Source organism: Crinia signifera, chromosome 6, assembly GCF_055691185.1.
Source record: "Crinia signifera chromosome 6, ASM5569118v1, whole genome shotgun sequence".
NCBI classification, from domain to species: Eukaryota; Metazoa; Chordata; class Amphibia; order Anura; family Myobatrachidae; genus Crinia; species Crinia signifera.
In genome coordinates, this window is record NC_139222.1 from 123,834,410 (window position 1) to 123,856,423 (window position 22,014).

General features: G+C 36.4%; 25 non-coding genes across 25 annotated transcripts; all 25 read right to left on the minus strand.

The window, feature by feature from the left end:
* Positions 1 to 978: 978 nt before the first annotated feature.
* On the minus strand, positions 979 to 1,050 carry TRNAP-UGG (transfer RNA proline (anticodon UGG)). Its single transcript has one exon. It is a non-coding gene; the product is annotated as a tRNA-Pro (tRNA).
* A 295-nt stretch (positions 1,051 to 1,345) lies between these two features.
* On the minus strand, positions 1,346 to 1,417 carry TRNAP-UGG (transfer RNA proline (anticodon UGG)). The gene has a single exon. It is a non-coding gene; the product is annotated as a tRNA-Pro (tRNA).
* Positions 1,418 to 2,443: 1,026 nt separating this feature from the next.
* TRNAP-UGG (transfer RNA proline (anticodon UGG)) lies at positions 2,444 to 2,515 on the minus strand. Its single transcript has one exon. It is a non-coding gene; the product is annotated as a tRNA-Pro (tRNA).
* A 1,391-nt stretch (positions 2,516 to 3,906) lies between these two features.
* TRNAP-UGG (transfer RNA proline (anticodon UGG)) lies at positions 3,907 to 3,978 on the minus strand. Its single transcript has one exon. It is a non-coding gene; the product is annotated as a tRNA-Pro (tRNA).
* Positions 3,979 to 4,638: 660 nt separating this feature from the next.
* Positions 4,639 to 4,710, minus strand: TRNAP-UGG (transfer RNA proline (anticodon UGG)). The gene has a single exon. It is a non-coding gene; the product is annotated as a tRNA-Pro (tRNA).
* A 666-nt stretch (positions 4,711 to 5,376) lies between these two features.
* Positions 5,377 to 5,448, minus strand: TRNAP-UGG (transfer RNA proline (anticodon UGG)). Its single transcript has one exon. It is a non-coding gene; the product is annotated as a tRNA-Pro (tRNA).
* Positions 5,449 to 5,742: 294 nt separating this feature from the next.
* TRNAP-UGG (transfer RNA proline (anticodon UGG)) lies at positions 5,743 to 5,814 on the minus strand. The gene has a single exon. It is a non-coding gene; the product is annotated as a tRNA-Pro (tRNA).
* A 666-nt stretch (positions 5,815 to 6,480) lies between these two features.
* TRNAP-UGG (transfer RNA proline (anticodon UGG)) lies at positions 6,481 to 6,552 on the minus strand. The gene has a single exon. It is a non-coding gene; the product is annotated as a tRNA-Pro (tRNA).
* Positions 6,553 to 6,846: 294 nt separating this feature from the next.
* TRNAP-UGG (transfer RNA proline (anticodon UGG)) lies at positions 6,847 to 6,918 on the minus strand. The gene has a single exon. It is a non-coding gene; the product is annotated as a tRNA-Pro (tRNA).
* A 294-nt stretch (positions 6,919 to 7,212) lies between these two features.
* Positions 7,213 to 7,284, minus strand: TRNAP-UGG (transfer RNA proline (anticodon UGG)). The gene has a single exon. It is a non-coding gene; the product is annotated as a tRNA-Pro (tRNA).
* Positions 7,285 to 7,950: 666 nt separating this feature from the next.
* TRNAP-UGG (transfer RNA proline (anticodon UGG)) lies at positions 7,951 to 8,022 on the minus strand. Its single transcript has one exon. It is a non-coding gene; the product is annotated as a tRNA-Pro (tRNA).
* A 294-nt stretch (positions 8,023 to 8,316) lies between these two features.
* TRNAP-UGG (transfer RNA proline (anticodon UGG)) lies at positions 8,317 to 8,388 on the minus strand. Its single transcript has one exon. It is a non-coding gene; the product is annotated as a tRNA-Pro (tRNA).
* Positions 8,389 to 9,054: 666 nt separating this feature from the next.
* TRNAP-UGG (transfer RNA proline (anticodon UGG)) lies at positions 9,055 to 9,126 on the minus strand. Its single transcript has one exon. It is a non-coding gene; the product is annotated as a tRNA-Pro (tRNA).
* A 294-nt stretch (positions 9,127 to 9,420) lies between these two features.
* On the minus strand, positions 9,421 to 9,492 carry TRNAP-UGG (transfer RNA proline (anticodon UGG)). Its single transcript has one exon. It is a non-coding gene; the product is annotated as a tRNA-Pro (tRNA).
* Positions 9,493 to 10,158: 666 nt separating this feature from the next.
* TRNAP-UGG (transfer RNA proline (anticodon UGG)) lies at positions 10,159 to 10,230 on the minus strand. Its single transcript has one exon. It is a non-coding gene; the product is annotated as a tRNA-Pro (tRNA).
* A 294-nt stretch (positions 10,231 to 10,524) lies between these two features.
* On the minus strand, positions 10,525 to 10,596 carry TRNAP-UGG (transfer RNA proline (anticodon UGG)). Its single transcript has one exon. It is a non-coding gene; the product is annotated as a tRNA-Pro (tRNA).
* A 666-nt stretch (positions 10,597 to 11,262) lies between these two features.
* TRNAP-UGG (transfer RNA proline (anticodon UGG)) lies at positions 11,263 to 11,334 on the minus strand. The gene has a single exon. It is a non-coding gene; the product is annotated as a tRNA-Pro (tRNA).
* Positions 11,335 to 12,360: 1,026 nt separating this feature from the next.
* TRNAP-UGG (transfer RNA proline (anticodon UGG)) lies at positions 12,361 to 12,432 on the minus strand. Its single transcript has one exon. It is a non-coding gene; the product is annotated as a tRNA-Pro (tRNA).
* Positions 12,433 to 13,459: 1,027 nt separating this feature from the next.
* TRNAP-UGG (transfer RNA proline (anticodon UGG)) lies at positions 13,460 to 13,531 on the minus strand. Its single transcript has one exon. It is a non-coding gene; the product is annotated as a tRNA-Pro (tRNA).
* Positions 13,532 to 14,556: 1,025 nt separating this feature from the next.
* Positions 14,557 to 14,628, minus strand: TRNAP-UGG (transfer RNA proline (anticodon UGG)). Its single transcript has one exon. It is a non-coding gene; the product is annotated as a tRNA-Pro (tRNA).
* Positions 14,629 to 16,019: 1,391 nt separating this feature from the next.
* TRNAP-UGG (transfer RNA proline (anticodon UGG)) lies at positions 16,020 to 16,091 on the minus strand. The gene has a single exon. It is a non-coding gene; the product is annotated as a tRNA-Pro (tRNA).
* A 2,127-nt stretch (positions 16,092 to 18,218) lies between these two features.
* TRNAP-UGG (transfer RNA proline (anticodon UGG)) lies at positions 18,219 to 18,290 on the minus strand. Its single transcript has one exon. It is a non-coding gene; the product is annotated as a tRNA-Pro (tRNA).
* A 1,025-nt stretch (positions 18,291 to 19,315) lies between these two features.
* TRNAP-UGG (transfer RNA proline (anticodon UGG)) lies at positions 19,316 to 19,387 on the minus strand. The gene has a single exon. It is a non-coding gene; the product is annotated as a tRNA-Pro (tRNA).
* Positions 19,388 to 20,783: 1,396 nt separating this feature from the next.
* On the minus strand, positions 20,784 to 20,855 carry TRNAP-UGG (transfer RNA proline (anticodon UGG)). The gene has a single exon. It is a non-coding gene; the product is annotated as a tRNA-Pro (tRNA).
* Positions 20,856 to 21,879: 1,024 nt separating this feature from the next.
* On the minus strand, positions 21,880 to 21,951 carry TRNAP-UGG (transfer RNA proline (anticodon UGG)). The gene has a single exon. It is a non-coding gene; the product is annotated as a tRNA-Pro (tRNA).
* Between the last annotated feature and the right edge of the window lie 63 nt (positions 21,952 to 22,014).

Genomic DNA, 22,014 nt, shown 5'->3' on the forward strand with positions numbered 1-22,014 from the left:
AACTCATATTATTTATGTAATAATTGAAAGAGCTGGATAAAATAGTTGATGTATTTTGTTGTATTATGTTACTGAGATAATGGGGAATGTGTTTTTTTACCCAAAGTACCACCATATGGTTGAAAATGTCCTAAATACTCATAAGTAATTACAAACTAATTGTGTAAAATGGCAAGAGCAAAATTCAATTGATGCTTTGAAATCAAGCATTTAACATCAATCATGGGCTCTAAAAGGCAGCTAAATGCTGGGCTCGTCCGGGATTTGAAGCCGGGACCTCTCGCACCCAAAGCGAGAATCATACCCCTAGACCAACGAGCCACCCCTGAAAACTTCTCACGTCACAATATTTTTTTTTTAAAGTGAAACTCATTATATACGTAATAATGCAGAGTGCTGGATAAAATAGTTGATGTATTTTGTTGTATTATGTTACTGAGATAATGGGGAATGTGTTTTTTTACCCAAAGTACCACCATATGGTTGAAAATGTCCTAAATACTCATAAGTAATTACAAACTAATTGTGTAAAATGGCAAGAGCAAAATTCAATTGATGCTTTGAAATCAAGCATGTAACATCAATCATGGGCTCTAAAAGGCAGCTAAATGCTGGGCTCGTCCGGGATTTGAAGCCGGGACCTCTCGCACCCAAAGCGAGAATCATACCCCTAGACCAACGAGCCACCCCTGAAAACTTCTCACGTCACAATATTTTTTTTTTTAAAGTGAAACTCATTATATACGTAATAATGCAGAGTGCTGGATAAAATATTTAATGAATATTGTTGTGTTATGTTACTGAGATAATGGGGAATGTGTTTTTTTACCCAAAGTACCACCATATGGTTGAAAATGTCCTAAATACTCATAAGTAATTACAAACTAATTGTGTAAAATGGCAAGAGCAAAATTCAATTGATGCTTTGAAATCAAGCATGTAACATCAATCATGGGCTCTAAAAGGCAGCTAAATGCTGGGCTCGTCCGGGATTTGAACCCGGGACCTCTCGCACCCAAAGCGAGAATCATACCCCTAGACCAACGAGCCACCCCTGAAAACTTCTCACGTCAGAATAATTTTTTTTTTAAAGTGAAACTCATATTATTTATGTAATAATTGAAAGAGCTGGATAAAATAGTTGATGTATTTTGTTGTATTATGTTACTGAGATAATGGGGAATGTGTTTTTTTACCCAAAGTACCACCATATGGTTGAAAATGTCCTAAATACTCATAAGTAATTACAAACTAATTGTGTAAAATGGCAAGAGCAAAATTCAATTGATGCTTTGAAATCAAGCATTTAACATCAATCATGGGCTCTAAAAGGCAGCTAAATGCTGGGCTCGTCCGGGATTTGAACCCGGGACCTCTCGCACCCAAAGCGAGAATCATACCCCTAGACCAACGAGCCACCCCTGAAAACTTCTCACGTCACAATATTTTTTTTTTTAAAGTGAAAATCATTATATACGTAATAATGCAGAGTGCTGGATAAAATATTTAATGAATATTGTTGTGTTATGTTACTGAGATAATGGGGAATGTGTTTTTTTACCCAAAGTACCACCATATGGTTGAAAATGTCCTAAATACTCATACGTAATTACAAACTAATTGTGTAAAATGGCAAGAGCAAAATTCAATTGATGCTTTGAAATCAAGCATTTAACATCAATCATGGGCTCTAAAAAGGCAGCTAAATGCTGGGCTCGTCCGGGATTTGAACCCGGGACCTCTCGCACCCAAAGCAAGAATCATACCCCTAGACCAACGAGCCACCCCTGAAAACTTCTCACGTCAGAATAATTTTTTTTTTAAAGTGAAACTCATATTATTTATGTAATAATTGAAAGAGCTGGATAAAATAGTTGATGTATTTTGTTGTATTATGTTACTGAGATAATGGGGAATGTGTTTTTTTACCCAAAGTACCACCATATGGTTGAAAATGTCCTAAATACTCATAAGTAATTACAAACTAATTGTGTAAAATGGCAAGAGCAAAATTCAATTGATGCTTTGAAATCAAGCATGTAACATCAATCATGGGCTCTAAAAGGCAGCTAAATGCTGGGCTCGTCCGGGATTTGAAGCCGGGACCTCTCGCACCCAAAGCGAGAATCATACCCCTAGACCAACGAGCCACCCCTGAAAACTTCTCACGTCACAATATTTTTTTTTTTAAAGTGAAACTCATTATATACGTAATAATGCAGAGTGCTGGATAAAATATTTAATGAATATTGTTGTGTTATGTTACTGAGATAATGGGGAATGTGTTTTTTTACCCAAAGTACCACCATATGGTTGAAAATGTCCTAAATACTCATAAGTAATTACAAACTAATTGTGTAAAATGGCAAGAGCAAAATTCAATTGATGCTTTGAAATCAAGCATGTAACATCAATCATGGGCTCTAAAAGGCAGCTAAATGCTGGGCTCGTCCGGGATTTGAACCCGGGACCTCTCGCACCCAAAGCGAGAATCATACCCCTAGACCAACGAGCCACCCCTGAAAACTTCTCACGTCAGAATAATTTTTTTTTTAAAGTGAAACTCATATTATTTATGTAATAATTGAAAGAGCTGGATAAAATAGTTGATGTATTTTGTTGTATTATGTTACTGAGATAATGGGGAATGTGTTTTTTACCCAAAGTACCACCATATGGTTGAAAATGTCCTAAATACTCATAAGTAATTACAAACTAATTGTGTAAAATGGCAAGAGCAAAATTCAATTGATGCTTTGAAATCAAGCATTTAACATCAATCATGGGCTCTAAAAGGCAGCTAAATGCTGGGCTCGTCCGGGATTTGAACCCGGGACCTCTCGCACCCAAAGCAAGAATCATACCCCTAGACCAACGAGCCACCCCTGAAAACTTCTCACGTCAGAATAATTTTTTTTTTAAAGTGAAACTCATATTATTTATGTAATAATTGAAAGAGCTGGATAAAATAGTTGATGTATTTTGTTGTATTATGTTACTGAGATAATGGGGAATGTGTTTTTTTACCCAAAGTACCACCATATGGTTGAAAATGTCCTAAATACTCATAAGTAATTACAAACTAATTGTGTAAAATGGCAAGAGCAAAATTCAATTGATGCTTTGAAATCAAGCATGTAACATCAATCATGGGCTCTAAAAGGCAGCTAAATGCTGGGCTCGTCCGGGATTTGAAGCCGGGACCTCTCGCACCCAAAGCGAGAATCATACCCCTAGACCAACGAGCCACCCCTGAAAACTTCTCACGTCACAATATTTTTTTTTTTAAAGTGAAACTCATTATATACGTAATAATGCAGAGTGCTGGATAAAATATTTAATGAATATTGTTGTGTTATGTTACTGAGATAATGGGGAATGTGTTTTTTTACCCAAAGTACCACCATATGGTTGAAAATGTCCTAAATACTCATAAGTAATTACAAACTAATTGTGTAAAATGGCAAGAGCAAAATTCAATTGATGCTTTGAAATCAAGCATGTAACATCAATCATGGGCTCTAAAAGGCAGCTAAATGCTGGGCTCGTCCGGGATTTGAAGCCGGGACCTCTCGCACCCAAAGCGAGAATCATACCCCTAGACCAACGAGCCACCCCTGAAAACTTCTCACGTCACAATATTTTTTTTTTTAAAGTGAAACTCATTATATACGTAATAATGCAGAGTGCTGGATAAAATATTTAATGAATATTGTTGTGTTATGTTACTGAGATAATGGGGAATGTGTTTTTTTACCCAAAGTACCACCATATGGTTGAAAATGTCCTAAATACTCATAAGTAATTACAAACTAATTGTGTAAAATGGCAAGAGCAAAATTCAATTGATGCTTTGAAATCAAGCATGTAACATCAATCATGGGCTCTAAAAGGCAGCTAAATGCTGGGCTCGTCCGGGATTTGAACCCGGGACCTCTCGCACCCAAAGCGAGAATCATACCCCTAGACCAACGAGCCACCCCTGAAAACTTCTCACGTCAGAATAATTTTTTTTTTAAAGTGAAACTCATATTATTTATGTAATAATTGAAAGAGCTGGATAAAATAGTTGATGTATTTTGTTGTATTATGTTACTGAGATAATGGGGAATGTGTTTTTTTACCCAAAGTACCACCATATGGTTGAAAATGTCCTAAATACTCATAAGTAATTACAAACTAATTGTGTAAAATGGCAAGAGCAAAATTCAATTGATGCTTTGAAATCAAGCATTTAACATCAATCATGGGCTCTAAAAGGCAGCTAAATGCTGGGCTCGTCCGGGATTTGAAGCCGGGACCTCTCGCACCCAAAGCGAGAATCATACCCCTAGACCAACGAGCCACCCCTGAAAACTTCTCACGTCACAATATTTTTTTTTTTAAAGTGAAACTCATTATATACGTAATAATGCAGAGTGCTGGATAAAATAGTTGATGTATTTTGTTGTATTATGTTACTGAGATAATGGGGAATGTGTTTTTTTACCCAAAGTACCACCATATGGTTGAAAATGTCCTAAATACTCATAAGTAATTACAAACTAATTGTGTAAAATGGCAAGAGCAAAATTCAATTGATGCTTTGAAATCAAGCATGTAACATCAATCATGGGCTCTAAAAGGCAGCTAAATGCTGGGCTCGTCCGGGATTTGAACCCGGGACCTCTCGCACCCAAAGCGAGAATCATACCCCTAGACCAACGAGCCACCCCTGAAAACTTCTCACGTCAGAATATATTTTTTTTGAAAGTGAAACTCATATTATTTATGTAATAATTGAAAGAGCTGGATAAAATAGTTGATGTATTTTGTTGTATTATGTTACTGAGATAATGGGGAATGTGTTTTTTTTTACCTAAAGTACCACCACATGGTTGAAAATGTACTACATGCTCCTAAGTAATTACAAACTAATTGTGTAAAATGGCAAAAGCAAAATTCAATTGAGGCTTTGAAATCAAGCATGTAACATCAATCATGGGCTCTAAAAGGCAGCTAAATGCTGGGCTTGTCCGGGATTTGAACGCTGGGACCTCTTGCACCCTAAGCGAGAATCATACCCCTAGACCAACGAGCCACCCCTGAAAACTTCTCACGTCAGAATATATTTTTTTTTTTAAGTGAAACTCATATTATTTATGTAATAATTGAAAGAGCTGGATAAAATAGTTGATGTATTTTGTTGTATTATGTTACTGAGATAATGGGGAATGTGTTTTTTTACCCAAAGTACCACCATATGGTTGAAAATGTCCTAAATACTCATAAGTAATTACAAACTAATTGTGCAAAATGGCAAGAGCAAAATTCAATTGATGCTTTGAAATCAAGCATTTAACATCAATCATGGGCTCTAAAAGGCAGCTAAATGCTGGGCTCGTCCGGGATTTGAACCCGGGACCTCTCGCACCCAAAGCGAGAATCATACCCCTAGACCAACGAGCCACCCCTGAAAACTTCTCACGTCACAATATTTTTTTTTTTTAAAGTGAAACTCATTATATACGTAATAATGCAGAGTGCTGGATAAAATATTTAATGAATATTGTTGTGTTATGTTACTGAGATAATGGGGAATGTGTTTTTTTACCCAAAGTACCACCATATGGTTGAAAATGTCCTAAATACTCATAAGTAATTACAAACTAATTGTGTAAAATGGCAAGAGCAAAATTCAATTGATGCTTTGAAATCAAGCATTTAACATCAATCATGGGCTCTAAAAGGCAGCTAAATGCTGGGCTCGTCCGGGATTTGAACCCGGGACCTCTCGCACCCAAAGCGAGAATCATACCCCTAGACCAACGAGCCACCCCTGAAAACTTCTCACGTCAGAATATATTTTTTTTGAAAGTGAAACTCATATTATTTATGTAATAATTGAAAGAGCTGGATAAAATAGTTGATGTATTTTGTTGTATTATGTTACTGAGATAATGGGGAATGTGTTTTTTTTTACCTAAAGTACCACCACATGGTTGAAAATGTACTACATGCTCCTAAGTAATTACAAACTAATTGTGTAAAATGGCAAAAGCAAAATTCAATTGAGGCTTTGAAATCAAGCATGTAACATCAATCATGGGCTCTAAAAGGCAGCTAAATGCTGGGCTTGTCCGGGATTTGAACGCTGGGACCTCTTGCACCCTAAGCGAGAATCATACCCCTAGACCAACGAGCCACCCCTGAAAACTTCTCACGTCAGAATATATTTTTTTTTTTAAGTGAAACTCATATTATTTATGTAATAATTGAAAGAGCTGGATAAAATAGTTGATGTATTTTGTTGTATTATGTTACTGAGATAATGGGGAATGTGTTTTTTTACCCAAAGTACCACCATATGGTTGAAAATGTCCTAAATACTCATAAGTAATTACAAACTAATTGTGTAAAATGGCAAGAGCAAAATTCAATTGATGCTTTGAAATCAAGCATTTAACATCAATCATGGGCTCTAAAAGGCAGCTAAATGCTGGGCTCGTCCGGGATTTGAACCCGGGACCTCTCGCACCCAAAGCGAGAATCATACCCCTAGACCAACGAGCCACCCCTGAAAACTTCTCACGTCACAATATTTTTTTTTTTTAAAGTGAAACTCATTATATACGTAATAATGCAGAGTGCTGGATAAAATAGTTGATGTATTTTGTTGTATTATGTTACTGAGATAATGGGGAATGTGTTTTTTTACCCAAAGTACCACCATATGGTTGAAAATGTCCTAAATACTCATAAGTAATTACAAACTAATTGTGTAAAATGGCAAGAGCAAAATTCAATTGATGCTTTGAAATCAAGCATGTAACATCAATCATGGGCTCTAAAAGGCAGCTAAATGCTGGGCTCGTCCGGGATTTGAACCCGGGACCTCTCGCACCCAAAGCGAGAATCATACCCCTAGACCAACGAGCCACCCCTGAAAACTTCTCACGTCACAATATTTTTTTTTTTTAAAGTGAAACTCATTATATACGTAATAATGCAGAGTGCTGGATAAAATATTTAATGAATATTGTTGTGTTATGTTACTGAGATAATGGGGAATGTGTTTTTTTACCCAAAGTACCACCATATGGTTGAAAATGTCCTAAATACTCATAAGTAATTACAAACTAATTGTGTAAAATGGCAAGAGCAAAATTCAATTGATGCTTTGAAATCAAGCATTTAACATCAATCATGGGCTCTAAAAGGCAGCTAAATGCTGGGCTCGTCCGGGATTTGAACCCGGGACCTCTCGCACCCAAAGCGAGAATCATACCCCTAGACCAACGAGCCACCCCTGAAAACTTCTCACGTCAGAATATATTTTTTTTGAAAGTGAAACTCATATTATTTATGTAATAATTGAAAGAGCTGGATAAAATAGTTGATGTATTTTGTTGTATTATGTTACTGAGATAATGGGGAATGTGTTTTTTTTTACCTAAAGTACCACCACATGGTTGAAAATGTACTACATGCTCCTAAGTAATTACAAACTAATTGTGTAAAATGGCAAAAGCAAAATTCAATTGAGGCTTTGAAATCAAGCATGTAACATCAATCATGGGCTCTAAAAGGCAGCTAAATGCTGGGCTTGTCCGGGATTTGAACGCTGGGACCTCTTGCACCCTAAGCGAGAATCATACCCCTAGACCAACGAGCCACCCCTGAAAACTTCTCACGTCAGAATATATTTTTTTTTTTAAGTGAAACTCATATTATTTATGTAATAATTGAAAGAGCTGGATAAAATAGTTGATGTATTTTGTTGTATTATGTTACTGAGATAATGGGGAATGTGTTTTTTTACCCAAAGTACCACCATATGGTTGAAAATGTCCTAAATACTCATAAGTAATTACAAACTAATTGTGTAAAATGGCAAGAGCAAAATTCAATTGATGCTTTGAAATCAAGCATTTAACATCAATCATGGGCTCTAAAAGGCAGCTAAATGCTGGGCTCGTCCGGGATTTGAACCCGGGACCTCTCGCACCCAAAGCGAGAATCATACCCCTAGACCAACGAGCCACCCCTGAAAACTTCTCACGTCACAATATTTTTTTTTTTTAAAGTGAAACTCATTATATACGTAATAATGCAGAGTGCTGGATAAAATAGTTGATGTATTTTGTTGTATTATGTTACTGAGATAATGGGGAATGTGTTTTTTTACCCAAAGTACCACCATATGGTTGAAAATGTCCTAAATACTCATAAGTAATTACAAACTAATTGTGTAAAATGGCAAGAGCAAAATTCAATTGATGCTTTGAAATCAAGCATGTAACATCAATCATGGGCTCTAAAAGGCAGCTAAATGCTGGGCTCGTCCGGGATTTGAACCCGGGACCTCTCGCACCCAAAGCGAGAATCATACCCCTAGACCAACGAGCCACCCCTGAAAACTTCTCACGTCAGAATATATTTTTTTTGAAAGTGAAACTCATATTATTTATGTAATAATTGAAAGAGCTGGATAAAATAGTTGATGTATTTTGTTGTATTATGTTACTGAGATAATGGGGAATGTGTTTTTTTTTACCTAAAGTACCACCACATGGTTGAAAATGTACTACATGCTCCTAAGTAATTACAAACTAATTGTGTAAAATGGCAAAAGCAAAATTCAATTGAGGCTTTGAAATCAAGCATGTAACATCAATCATGGGCTCTAAAAGGCAGCTAAATGCTGGGCTTGTTCGGGATTTGAACGCTGGGACCTCTTGCACCCTAAGCGAGAATCATACCCCTAGACCAACGAGCCACCCCTGAAAACTTCTCACGTCAGAATATATTTTTTTTTTTAAGTGAAACTCATATTATTTATGTAATAATTGAAAGAGCTGGATAAAATAGTTGATGTATTTTGTTGTATTATGTTACTGAGATAATGGGGAATGTGTTTTTTTACCCAAAGTACCACCATATGGTTGAAAATGTCCTAAATACTCATAAGTAATTACAAACTAATTGTGTAAAATGGCAAGAGCAAAATTCAATTGATGCTTTGAAATCAAGCATTTAACATCAATCATGGGCTCTAAAAGGCAGCTAAATGCTGGGCTCGTCCGGGATTTGAACCCGGGACCTCTCGCACCCAAAGCGAGAATCATACCCCTAGACCAACGAGCCACCCCTGAAAACTTCTCACGTCACAATATTTTTTTTTTTTAAAGTGAAACTCATTATATACGTAATAATGCAGAGTGCTGGATAAAATAGTTGATGTATTTTGTTGTATTATGTTACTGAGATAATGGGGAATGTGTTTTTTTACCCAAAGTACCACCATATGGTTGAAAATGTCCTAAATACTCATAAGTAATTACAAACTAATTGTGTAAAATGGCAAGAGCAAAATTCAATTGATGCTTTGAAATCAAGCATGTAACATCAATCATGGGCTCTAAAAGGCAGCTAAATGCTGGGCTCGTCCGGGATTTGAACCCGGGACCTCTCGCACCCAAAGCGAGAATCATACCCCTAGACCAACGAGCCACCCCTGAAAACTTCTCACGTCAGAATATATTTTTTTTGAAAGTGAAACTCATATTATTTATGTAATAATTGAAAGAGCTGGATAAAATAGTTGATGTATTTTGTTGTATTATGTTACTGAGATAATGGGGAATGTGTTTTTTTTTACCTAAAGTACCACCACATGGTTGAAAATGTACTACATGCTCCTAAGTAATTACAAACTAATTGTGTAAAATGGCAAAAGCAAAATTCAATTGAGGCTTTGAAATCAAGCATGTAACATCAATCATGGGCTCTAAAAGGCAGCTAAATGCTGGGCTTGTCCGGGATTTGAACGCTGGGACCTCTTGCACCCTAAGCGAGAATCATACCCCTAGACCAACGAGCCACCCCTGAAAACTTCTCACGTCAGAATATATTTTTTTTTTTAAGTGAAACTCATATTATTTATGTAATAATTGAAAGAGCTGGATAAAATAGTTGATGTATTTTGTTGTATTATGTTACTGAGATAATGGGGAATGTGTTTTTTTACCCAAAGTACCACCATATGGTTGAAAATGTCCTAAATACTCATAAGTAATTACAAACTAATTGTGTAAAATGGCAAGAGCAAAATTCAATTGATGCTTTGAAATCAAGCATTTAACATCAATCATGGGCTCTAAAAGGCAGCTAAATGCTGGGCTCGTCCGGGATTTGAACCCGGGACCTCTCGCACCCAAAGCGAGAATCATACCCCTAGACCAACGAGCCACCCCTGAAAACTTCTCACGTCACAATATTTTTTTTTTTTAAAGTGAAACTCATTATATACGTAATAATGCAGAGTGCTGGATAAAATATTTAATGAATATTGTTGTGTTATGTTACTGAGATAATGGGGAATGTGTTTTTTTACCCAAAGTACCACCATATGGTTGAAAATGTCCTAAATACTCATAAGTAATTACAAACTAATTGTGTAAAATGGCAAGAGCAAAATTCAATTGATGCTTTGAAATCAAGCATTTAACATCAATCATGGGCTCTAAAAGGCAGCTAAATGCTGGGCTCGTCCGGGATTTGAACCCGGGACCTCTCGCACCCAAAGCGAGAATCATACCCCTAGACCAACGAGCCACCCCTGAAAACTTCTCACGTCAGAATATATTTTTTTTGAAAGTGAAACTCATATTATTTATGTAATAATTGAAAGAGCTGGATAAAATAGTTGATGTATTTTGTTGTATTATGTTACTGAGATAATGGGGAATGTTTTTTTTTTTACCTAAAGTACCACCACATGGTTGAAAATGTACTACATGCTCCTAAGTAATTACAAACTAATTGTGTAAAATGGCAAAAGCAAAATTCAATTGAGGCTTTGAAATCAAGCATGTAACATCAATCATGGGCTCTAAAAGGCAGCTAAATGCTGGGCTTGTCCGGGATTTGAACGCTGGGACCTCTTGCACCCTAAGCGAGAATCATACCCCTAGACCAACGAGCCACCCCTGAAAACTTCTCACGTCAGAATATATTTTTTTTTTTAAGTGAAACTCATATTATTTATGTAATAATTGAAAGAGCTGGATAAAATAGTTGATGTATTTTGTTGTATTATGTTACTGAGATAATGGGGAATGTGTTTTTTTACCCAAAGTACCACCATATGGTTGAAAATGTCCTAAATACTCATAAGTAATTACAAACTAATTGTGTAAAATGGCAAGAGCAAAATTCAATTGATGCTTTGAAATCAAGCATTTAACATCAATCATGGGCTCTAAAAGGCAGCTAAATGCTGGGCTCGTCCGGGATTTGAACCCGGGACCTCTCGCACCCAAAGCGAGAATCATACCCCTAGACCAACGAGCCACCCCTGAAAACTTCTCACGTCACAATATTTTTTTTTTTTAAAGTGAAACTCATTATATACGTAATAATGCAGAGTGCTGGATAAAATATTTAATGAATATTGTTGTGTTATGTTACTGAGATAATGGGGAATGTGTTTTTTTACCCAAAGTACCACCATATGGTTGAAAATGTCCTAAATACTCATAAGTAATTACAAACTAATTGTGTAAAATGGCAAGAGCAAAATTCAATTGATGCTTTGAAATCAAGCATTTAACATCAATCATGGGCTCTAAAAGGCAGCTAAATGCTGGGCTCGTCCGGGATTTGAACCCGGGACCTCTCGCACCCAAAGCAAGAATCATACCCCTAGACCAACGAGCCACCCCTTAAAACTTCTCAAGTCAGAATAAATTTTTTTTTAAAGTGAAACTCATATTATTTATGTAATAATTGAAAGAGCTGGATAAAATAGTTGATGTATTTTGTTGTATTATGTTACTGAGATAATGGGGAATGTGTTTTTTTACCCAAAGTACCACCATATGGTTGAAAATGTCCTAAATACTCATAAGTAATTACAAACTAATTGTGTAAAATGGCAAGAGCAAAATTCAATTGATGCTTTGAAATCAAGCATGTAACATCAATCATGGGCTCTAAAAGGCAGCTAAATGCTGGGCTCGTCCGGGATTTGAAGCCAGGACCTCTCGCACCCAAAGCGAGAATCATACCCCTAGACCAACGAGCCACCCCTGAAAACTTCTCACGTCACAATATTTTTTTTTTTAAAGTGAAACTCATTATATACGTAATAATGCAGAGTGCTGGATAAAATATTTAATGAATATTGTTGTGTTATGTTACTGAGATAATGGGGAATGTGTTTTTTTACCCAAAGTACCACCATATGGTTGAAAATTTCCTAAATACTCATAAGTAATTACAAACTAATTGTGTAAAATGGCAAGAGCAAAATTCAATTGATGCTTTGAAATCAAGCATTTAACATCAATCATGGGCTCTAAAAGGCAGCTAAATGCTGGGCTCGTCCGGGATTTGAACCCGGGACCTCTCGCACCCAAAGCGAGAATCATACCCCTAGACCAACGAGCCACCCCTGAAAACTTCTCACGTCAGAACAATTTTTTTTTTTAAGTGAAACTCATATTATTTATGTAATAATTGAAAGAGCTGGATAAAATAGTTGATGTATTTTGTTGTATTATGTTACTGAGATAATGGGGAATGTGTTTTTTTACCCAAAGTACCACCATATGGTTGAAAATGTCCTAAATACTCATAAGTAATTACAAACTAATTGTGTAAAATGGCAAGAGCAAAATTCAATTGATGCTTTGAAATCAAGCATTTAACATCAATCATGGGCTCTAAAAGGCAGCTAAATGCTGGGCTCGTCCGGGATTTGAACCCGGGACCTCTCGCACCCAAAGCAAGAATCATACCCCTAGACCAACGAGCCACCCCTGAAAACTTCTCAAGTCAGAATAAATTTTTTTTTAAAGTGAAACTCATATTATTTATGTAATAATTGAAAGAGCTGGATAAAATAGTTGATGTATTTTGTTGTATTATGTTACTGAGATAATGGGGAATGTGTTTTTTTACCCAAAGTACCACCATATGGTTGAAAATGTCCTAAATACTCATAAGTAATTACAAACTAATTGTGTAAAATGGCAAGAGCAAAATTCAATTGATGCTTTGAAATCAAGCATGTAACATCAATCATGGGCTCTAAAAGGCAGCTAAATGCTGGGCTCGTCCGGGATTTGAAGCCAGGACCTCTCGCACCCAAAGCGAGAATCATACCCCTAGACCAACGAGCCACCCCTGAAAACTTCTCACGTCACAATATTTTTTTTTTTAAAGTGAAACTCATTATATACGTAATAATGCAGAGTGCTGGATAAAATATTTAATGAATATTGTTGTGTTATGTTACTGAGATAATGGGGAATGTGTTTTTTTACCCAAAGTACCACCATATGGTTGAAAATGTCCTAAATACTCATAAGTAATTACAAACTAATTGTGTAAAATGGCAAGAGCAAAATTCAATTGATGCTTTGAAATCAAGCATTTAACATCAATCATGGGCTCTAAAAGGCAGCTAAATGCTGGGCTCGTCCGGGATTTGAACCCGGGACCTCTCGCACCCAAAGCGAGAATCATACCCCTAGACCAACGAGCCACCCCTGAAAACTTCTCACGTCAGAACAATTTTTTTTTTAAAGTGAAACTCATATTATTTATGTAATAATTGAAAGAGCTGGATAAAATAGTTGATGTATTTTGTTGTATTATGTTACTGAGATAATGGGGAATGTGTTTTTTTACCCAAAGTACCACCATATGGTTGAAAATGTCCTAAATACTCATAAGTAATTACAAACTAATTGTGTAAAATGGCAAGAGCAAAATTCAATTGATGCTTTGAAATCAAGCATTTAACATCAATCATGGGCTCTAAAAGGCAGCTAAATGCTGGGCTCGTCGGGGATTTGAAGCCGGGACCTCTCGCACCCAAAGCGAGAATCATACCCCTAGACCAACGAGCCACCCCTGAAAACTTCTCACGTCACAATATTTTTTTTTTTAAAGTGAAACTCATTATATACGTAATAATGCAGAGTGCTGGATAAAATAGTTGATGTATTTTGTTGTATTATGTTACTGAGATAATGGGGAATGTGTTTTTTTACCCAAAGTACCACCATATGGTTGAAAATGTCCTAAATACTCATAAGTAATTACAAACTAATTGTGTAAAATGGCAAGAGCAAAATTCAATTGATGCTTTGAAATCAAGCATGTAACATCAATCATGGGCTCTAAAAGGCAGCTAAATGCTGGGCTCGTCCGGGATTTGAAGCCGGGACCTCTCGCACCCAAAGCGAGAATCATACCCCTAGACCAACGAGCCACCCCTGAAAACTTCTCACGTCACAATATTTTTTTTTTTAAAGTGAAACTCATTATATACGTAATAATGCAGAGTGCTGGATAAAATAGTTGATGTATTTTGTTGTATTATGTTACTGAGATAATGGGGAATGTGTTTTTTTACCCAAAGTACCACCATATGGTTGAAAATGTCCTAAATACTCATAAGTAATTACAAACTAATTGTGTAAAATGGCAAGAGCAAAATTCAATTGATGCTTTGAAATCAAGCATGTAACATCAATCATGGGCTCTAAAAGGCAGCTAAATGCTGGGCTCGTCCGGGATTTGAACCCGGGACCTCTCGCACCCAAAGCGAGAATCATACCCCTAGACCAACGAGCCACCCCTGAAAACTTCTCACGTCACAATATTTTTTTTTTTTAAAGTGAAACTCATTATATACGTAATAATGCAGAGTGCTGGATAAAATATTTAATGAATATTGTTGTGTTATGTTACTGAGATAATGGGGAATGTGTTTTTTTACCCAAAGTACCACCATATGGTTGAAAATGTCCTAAATACTCATAAGTAATTACAAACTAATTGTGTAAAATGGCAAGAGCAAAATTCAATTGATGCTTTGAAATCAAGCATTTAACATCAATCATGGGCTCTAAAAGGCAGCTAAATGCTGGGCTCGTCCGGGATTTGAACCCGGGACCTCTCGCACCCAAAGCAAGAATCATACCCCTAGACCAACGAGCCACCCCTGAAAACTTATCAAGTCAGAATAAATTTTTTTTTAAAGTGAAACTCATATTATTTATGTAATAATTGAAAGAGCTGGATAAAATAGTTGATGTATTTTGTTGTATTATGTTACTGAGATAATGGGGAATGTGTTTTTTTACCCAAAGTACCACCATATGGTTGAAAATGTCCTAAATACTCATAAGTAATTACAAACTAATTGTGTAAAATGGCAAGAGCAAAATTCAATTGATGCTTTGAAATCAAGCATTTAACATCAATCATGGGCTCTAAAAGGCAGCTAAATGCTGGGCTCGTCGGGGATTTGAAGCCGGGACCTCTCGCACCCAAAGCGAGAATCATACCCCTAGACCAACGAGCCACCCCTGAAAACTTCTCACGTCACAATATTTTTTTTTTTAAAGTGAAACTCATTATATACGTAATAATGCAGAGTGCTGGATAAAATAGTTGATGTATTTTGTTGTATTATGTTACTGAGATAATGGGGAATGTGTTTTTTTACCCAAAGTACCACCATATGGTTGAAAATGTCCTAAATACTCATAAGTAATTACAAACTAATTGTGTAAAATGGCAAGAGCAAAATTCAATTGATGCTTTGAAATCAAGCATGTAACATCAATCATGGGCTCTAAAAGGCAGCTAAATGCTGGGCTCGTCCGGGATTTGAAGCCGGGACCTCTCGCACCCAAAGCGAGAATCATACCCCTAGACCAACGAGCCACCCCTGAAAACTTCTCACGTCACAATATTTTTTTTTTTAAAGTGAAACTCATTATATACGTAATAATGCAGAGTGCTGGATAAAATAGTTGATGTATTTTGTTGTATTATGTTACTGAGATAATGGGGAATGTGTTTTTTTACCCAAAGTACCACCATATGGTTGAAAATGTCCTAAATACTCATAAGTAATTACAAACTAATTGTGTAAAATGGCAAGAGCAAAATTCAATTGATGCTTTGAAATCAAGCATGTAACATCAATCATGGGCTCTAAAAGGCAGCTAAATGCTGGGCTCGTCCGGGATTTGAACCCGGGACCTCTCGCACCCAAAGCGAGAATCATACCCCTAGACCAACGAGCCACCCCTGAAAACTTCTCACGTCAGAATATATTTTTTTTGAAAGTGAAACTCATATTATTTATGTAATAATTGAAAGAGCTGGATAAAATAGTTGATGTATTTTGTTGTATTATGTTACTGAGATAATGGGGAATGTGTTTTTTTTTACCTAAAGTACCACCACATGGTTGAAAATGTACTACATGCTCCTAAGTAATTACAAACTAATTGTGTAAAATGGCAAAAGCAAAATTCAATTGAGGCTTTGAAATCAAGCATGTAACATCAATCATGGGCTCTAAAAGGCAGCTAAATGCTGGGCTTGTCCGGGATTTGAACGCTGGGACCTCTTGCACCCTAAGCGAGAATCATACCCCTAGACCAACGAGCCACCCCTGAAAACTTCTCACGTCAGAATATTTTTTTTTTTTAAGTGAAACTCATATTATTTATGTAATAATTGAAAGAGCTGGATAAAATAGTTGATGTATTTTGTTGTATTATGTTACTGAGATAATGGGGAATGTGTTTTTTTACCCAAAGTACCACCATATGGTTGAAAATGTCCTAAATACTCATAAGTAATTACAAACTAATTGTGTAAAATGGCAAGAGCAAAATTCAATTGATGCTTTGAAATCAAGCATTTAACATCAATCATGGGCTCTAAAAGGCAGCTAAATGCTGGGCTCGTCCGGGATTTGAACCCGGGACCTGTCGCACCTAAAGCGAGAATCATACCCCTAGACCAACGAGCCACCCCTGAAAACTTCTCACGTCACAATATTTTTTTTTAAAGTGAAACTCATATTATTTATGTAATAATTGAAAGAGCTGGATAAAATAGTTGATGTATTTTGTTGTATTATGTTACTGAGATAATGGGGAATGTGTTTTTTTACCCAAAGTACCACCATATGGTTGAAAATGTCCTAAATACTCATAAGTAATTACAAACTAATTGTGTAAAATGGCAAGAGCAAAATTCAATTGATGCTTTGAAATCAAGCATGTAACATCAATCATGGGCTCTAAAAGGCAGCTAAATGCTGGGCTCGTCCGGGATTTGAAGCCAGGACCTCTCGCACCCAAAGCGAGAATCATACCCCTAGACCAACGAGCCACCCCTGAAAACTTCTCACGTCACAATATTTTTTTTTTTAAAGTGAAACTCATTATATACGTAATAATGCAGAGTGCTGGATAAAATATTTAATGAATATTGTTGTGTTATGTTACTGAGATAATGGGGAATGTGTTTTTTTACCCAAAGTACCACCATATGGTTGAAAATGTCCTAAATACTCATAAGTAATTACAAACTAATTGTGTAAAATGGCAAGAGCAAAATTCAATTGATGCTTTGAAATCAAGCATTTAACATCAATCATGGGCTCTAAAAGGCAGCTAAATGCTGGGCTCGTCCGGGATTTGAACCCGGGACCTCTCGCACCCAAAGCAAGAATCATACCCCTAGACCAACGAGCCACCCCTGAAAACTTCTCAAGTCAGAATAAATTTTTTTTTAAAGTGAAACTCATATTATTTATGTAATAATTGAAAGAGCTGGATAAAATAGTTGATGTATTTTGTTGTATTATGTTACTGAGATAATGGGGAATGTGTTTTTTTACCCAAAGTACCACCATATGGTTGAAAATGTCCTAAATACTCATAAGTAATTACAAACTAATTGTGTAAAATGGCAAGAGCAAAATTCAATTGATGCTTTGAAATCAAGCATGTAACATCAATCATGGGCTCTAAAAGGCAGCTAAATGCTGGGCTCGTCCGGGATTTGAAGCCAGGACCTCTCGCACCCAAAGCGAGAATCATACCCCTAGACCAACGAGCCACCCCTGAAAACTTCTCACGTCACAATATTTTTTTTTTTAAAGTGAAACTCATTATATACGTAATAATGCAGAGTGCTGGATAAAATATTTAATGAATATTGTTGTGTTATGTTACTGAGATAATGGGGAATGTGTTTTTTTACCCAAAGTACCACCATATGGTTGAAAATGTCCTAAATACTCATAAGTAATTACAAACTAATTGTGTAAAATGGCAAGAGCAAAATTCAATTGATGCTTTGAAATCAAGCATTTAACATCAATCATGGGCTCTAAAAGGCAGCTAAATGCTGGGCTCGTCCGGGATTTGAACCCGGGACCTCTCGCACCCAAAGCGAGAATCATACCCCTAGACCAACGAGCCACCCCTGAAAACTTCTCACGTCAGAACAATTTTTTTTTTAAAGTGAAACTCATATTATTTATGTAATAATTGAAAGAGCTGGATAAAATAGTTGATGTATTTTGTTGTATTATGTTACTGAGATAATGGGGAATGTGTTTTTTTACCCAAAGTACCACCATATGGTTGAAAATGTCCTAAATACTCATAAGTAATTACAAACTAATTGTGTAAAATGGCAAGAGCAAAATTCAATTGATGCTTTGAAATCAAGCATTTAACATCAATCATGGGCTCTAAAAGGCAGCTAAATGCTGGGCTCGTCGGGGATTTGAAGCCGGGACCTCTCGCACCCAAAGCGAGAATCATACCCCTAGACCAACGAGCCACCCCTGAAAACTTCTCACGTCACAATATTTTTTTTTTTAAAGTGAAACTCATTATATACGTAATAATGCAGAGTGCTGGATAAAATAGTTGATGTATTTTGTTGTATTATGTTACTGAGATAATGGGGAATGTGTTTTTTTACCCAAAGTACCACCATATGGTTGAAAATGTCCTAAATACTCATAAGTAATTACAAACTAATTGTGTAAAATGGCAAGAGCAAAATTCAATTGATGCTTTGAAATCAAGCATGTAACATCAATCATGGGCTCTAAAAGGCAGCTAAATGCTGGGCTCGTCCGGGATTTGAAGCCGGGACCTCTCGCACCCAAAGCGAGAATCATACCCCTAGACCAACGAGCCACCCCTGAAAACTTCTCACGTCACAATATTTTTTTTTTTAAAGTGAAACTCATTATATACGTAATAATGCAGAGTGCTGGATAAAATAGTTGATGTATTTTGTTGTATTATGTTACTGAGATAATGGGGAATGTGTTTTTTTACCCAAAGTACCACCATATGGTTGAAAATGTCCTAAATACTCATAAGTAATTACAAACTAATTGTGTAAAATGGCAAGAGCAAAATTCAATTGATGCTTTGAAATCAAGCATGTAACATCAATCATGGGCTCTAAAAGGCAGCTAAATGCTGGGCTCGTCCGGGATTTGAACCCGGGACCTCTCGCACCCAAAGCGAGAATCATACCCCTAGACCAACGAGCCACCCCTGAAAACTTCTCACGTCAGAATATATTTTTTTTGAAAGTGAAACTCATATTATTTATGTAATAATTGAAAGAGCTGGATAAAATAGTTGATGTATTTTGTTGTATTATGTTACTGAGATAATGGGGAATGTGTTTTTTTTTACCTAAAGTACCACCACATGGTTGAAAATGTACTACATGCTCCTAAGTAATTACAAACTAATTGTGTAAAATGGCAAAAGCAAAATTCAATTGAGGCTTTGAAATCAAGCATGTAACATCAATCATGGGCTCTAAAAGGCAGCTAAATGCTGGGCTTGTCCGGGATTTGAACGCTGGGACCTCTTGCACCCTAAGCGAGAATCATACCCCTAGACCAACGAGCCACCCCTGAAAACTTCTCACGTCACAATATTTTTTTTTTTTAAAGTGAAACTCATTATATACGTAATAATGCAGAGTGCTGGATAAAATATTTAATGAATATTGTTGTGTTATGTTACTGAGATAATGGGGAATGTGTTTTTTTACCCAAAGTACCACCATATGGTTGAAAATGTCCTAAATACTCATAAGTAATTACAAACTAATTGTGTAAAATGGCAAGAGCAAAATTCAATTGATGCTTTGAAATCAAGCATTTAACATCAATCATGGGCTCTAAAAGGCAGCTAAATGCTGGGCTCGTCCGGGATTTGAACCCGGGACCTCTCGCACCCAAAGCAAGAATCATACCCCTAGACCAACGAGCCACCCCTGAAAACTTCTCAAGTCAGAATAATTTTTTTTTTAAAGTGAAACTCATATTATTTATGTAATAATTGAAAGAGCTGGATAAAATAGTTGATGTATTTTGTTGTATTATGTTACTGAGATAATGGGGAATGTGTTTTTTTACCCAAAGTACCACCATATGGTTGAAAATGTCCTAAATACTCATAAGTAATTACAAACTAATTGTGTAAAATGGCAAGAGCAAAATTCAATTGATGCTTTGAAATCAAGCATGTAACATCAATCATGGGCTCTAAAAGGCAGCTAAATGCTGGGCTCGTCCGGGATTTGAAGCCAGGACCTCTCGCACCCAAAGCGAGAATCATACCCCTAGACCAACGAGCCACCCCTGAAAACTTCTCACGTCACAATATTTTTTTTTTTAAAGTGAAACTCATTATATACGTAATAATGCAGAGTGCTGGATAAAATATTTAATGAATATTGTTGTGTTATGTTACTGAGATAATGGGGAATGTGTTTTTTTACCCAAAGTACCACCATATGGTTGAAAATGTCCTAAATACTCATAAGTAATTACAAACTAATTGTGTAAAATGGCAAGAGCAAAATTCAATTGATGCTTTGAAATCAAGCATTTAACATCAATCATGGGCTCTAAAAGGCAGCTAAATGCTGGGCTCGTCCGGGATTTGAACCCGGGACCTCTCGCACCCAAAGCGAGAATCATACCCCTAGACCAACGAGCCACCCCTGAAAACTTCTCACGTCAGAACAATTTTTTTTTTAAAGTGAAACTCATATTATTTATGTAATAATTGAAAGAGCTGGATAAAATAGTTGATGTATTTTGTTGTATTATGTTACTGAGATAATGGGGAATGTGTTTTTTTACCCAAAGTACCACCATATGGTTGAAAATGTCCTAAATACTCATAAGTAATTACAAACTAATTGTGTAAAATGGCAAGAGCAAAATTCAATTGATGCTTTGAAATCAAGCATTTAACATCAATCATGGGCTCTAAAAGGCAGCTAAATGCTGGGCTCGTCCGGGATTTGAAGCCGGGACCTCTCGCACCCAAAGCGAGAATCATACCCCTAGACCAACGAGCCACCCCTGAAAACTTCTCACGTCACAATATTTTTTTTTTAAAGTGAAACTCATTATATACGTAATAATGCAGAGTGCTGGATAAAATAGTTGATGTATTTTGTTGTATTATGTTACTGAGATAATGGGGAATGTGTTTTTTTACCCAAAGTACCACCATATGGTTGAAAATGTCCTAAATACTCATAAGTAATTACAAACTAATTGTGTAAAATGGCAAGAGCAAAATTCAATTGATGCTTTGAAATCAAACATGTAACATCAATCATGGGCTCTAAAAGGCAGCTAAATGCTGGGCTCGTCCGGGATTTGAAGCCGGGACCTCTCGCACCCAAAGCGAGAATCATACCCCTAGACCAACGAGCCACCCCTGAAAACTTCTCACGTCACAATATTTTTTTTTTTAAAGTGAAACTCATTATATACGTAATAATGCAGAGTGCTGGATAAAATATTTAATGAATATTGTTGTGTTATGTTACTGAGATAATGGGGAATGTGTTTTTTTACCCAAAGTACCACCATATGGTTGAAAATGTCCTAAATACTCATAAGTAATTACAAACTAATTGTGTAAAATGGCAAGAGCAAAATTCAATTGATGCTTTGAAATCAAGCATGTAACATCAATCATGGGCTCTAAAAGGCAGCTAAATGCTGGGCTCGTCCGGGATTTGAACCCGGGACCTCTCGCACCCAAAGCGAGAATCATACCCCTAGACCAACGAGCCACCCCTGAAAACTTCTCACGTCAGAATAATTTTTTTTTTAAAGTGAAACTCATATTATTTATG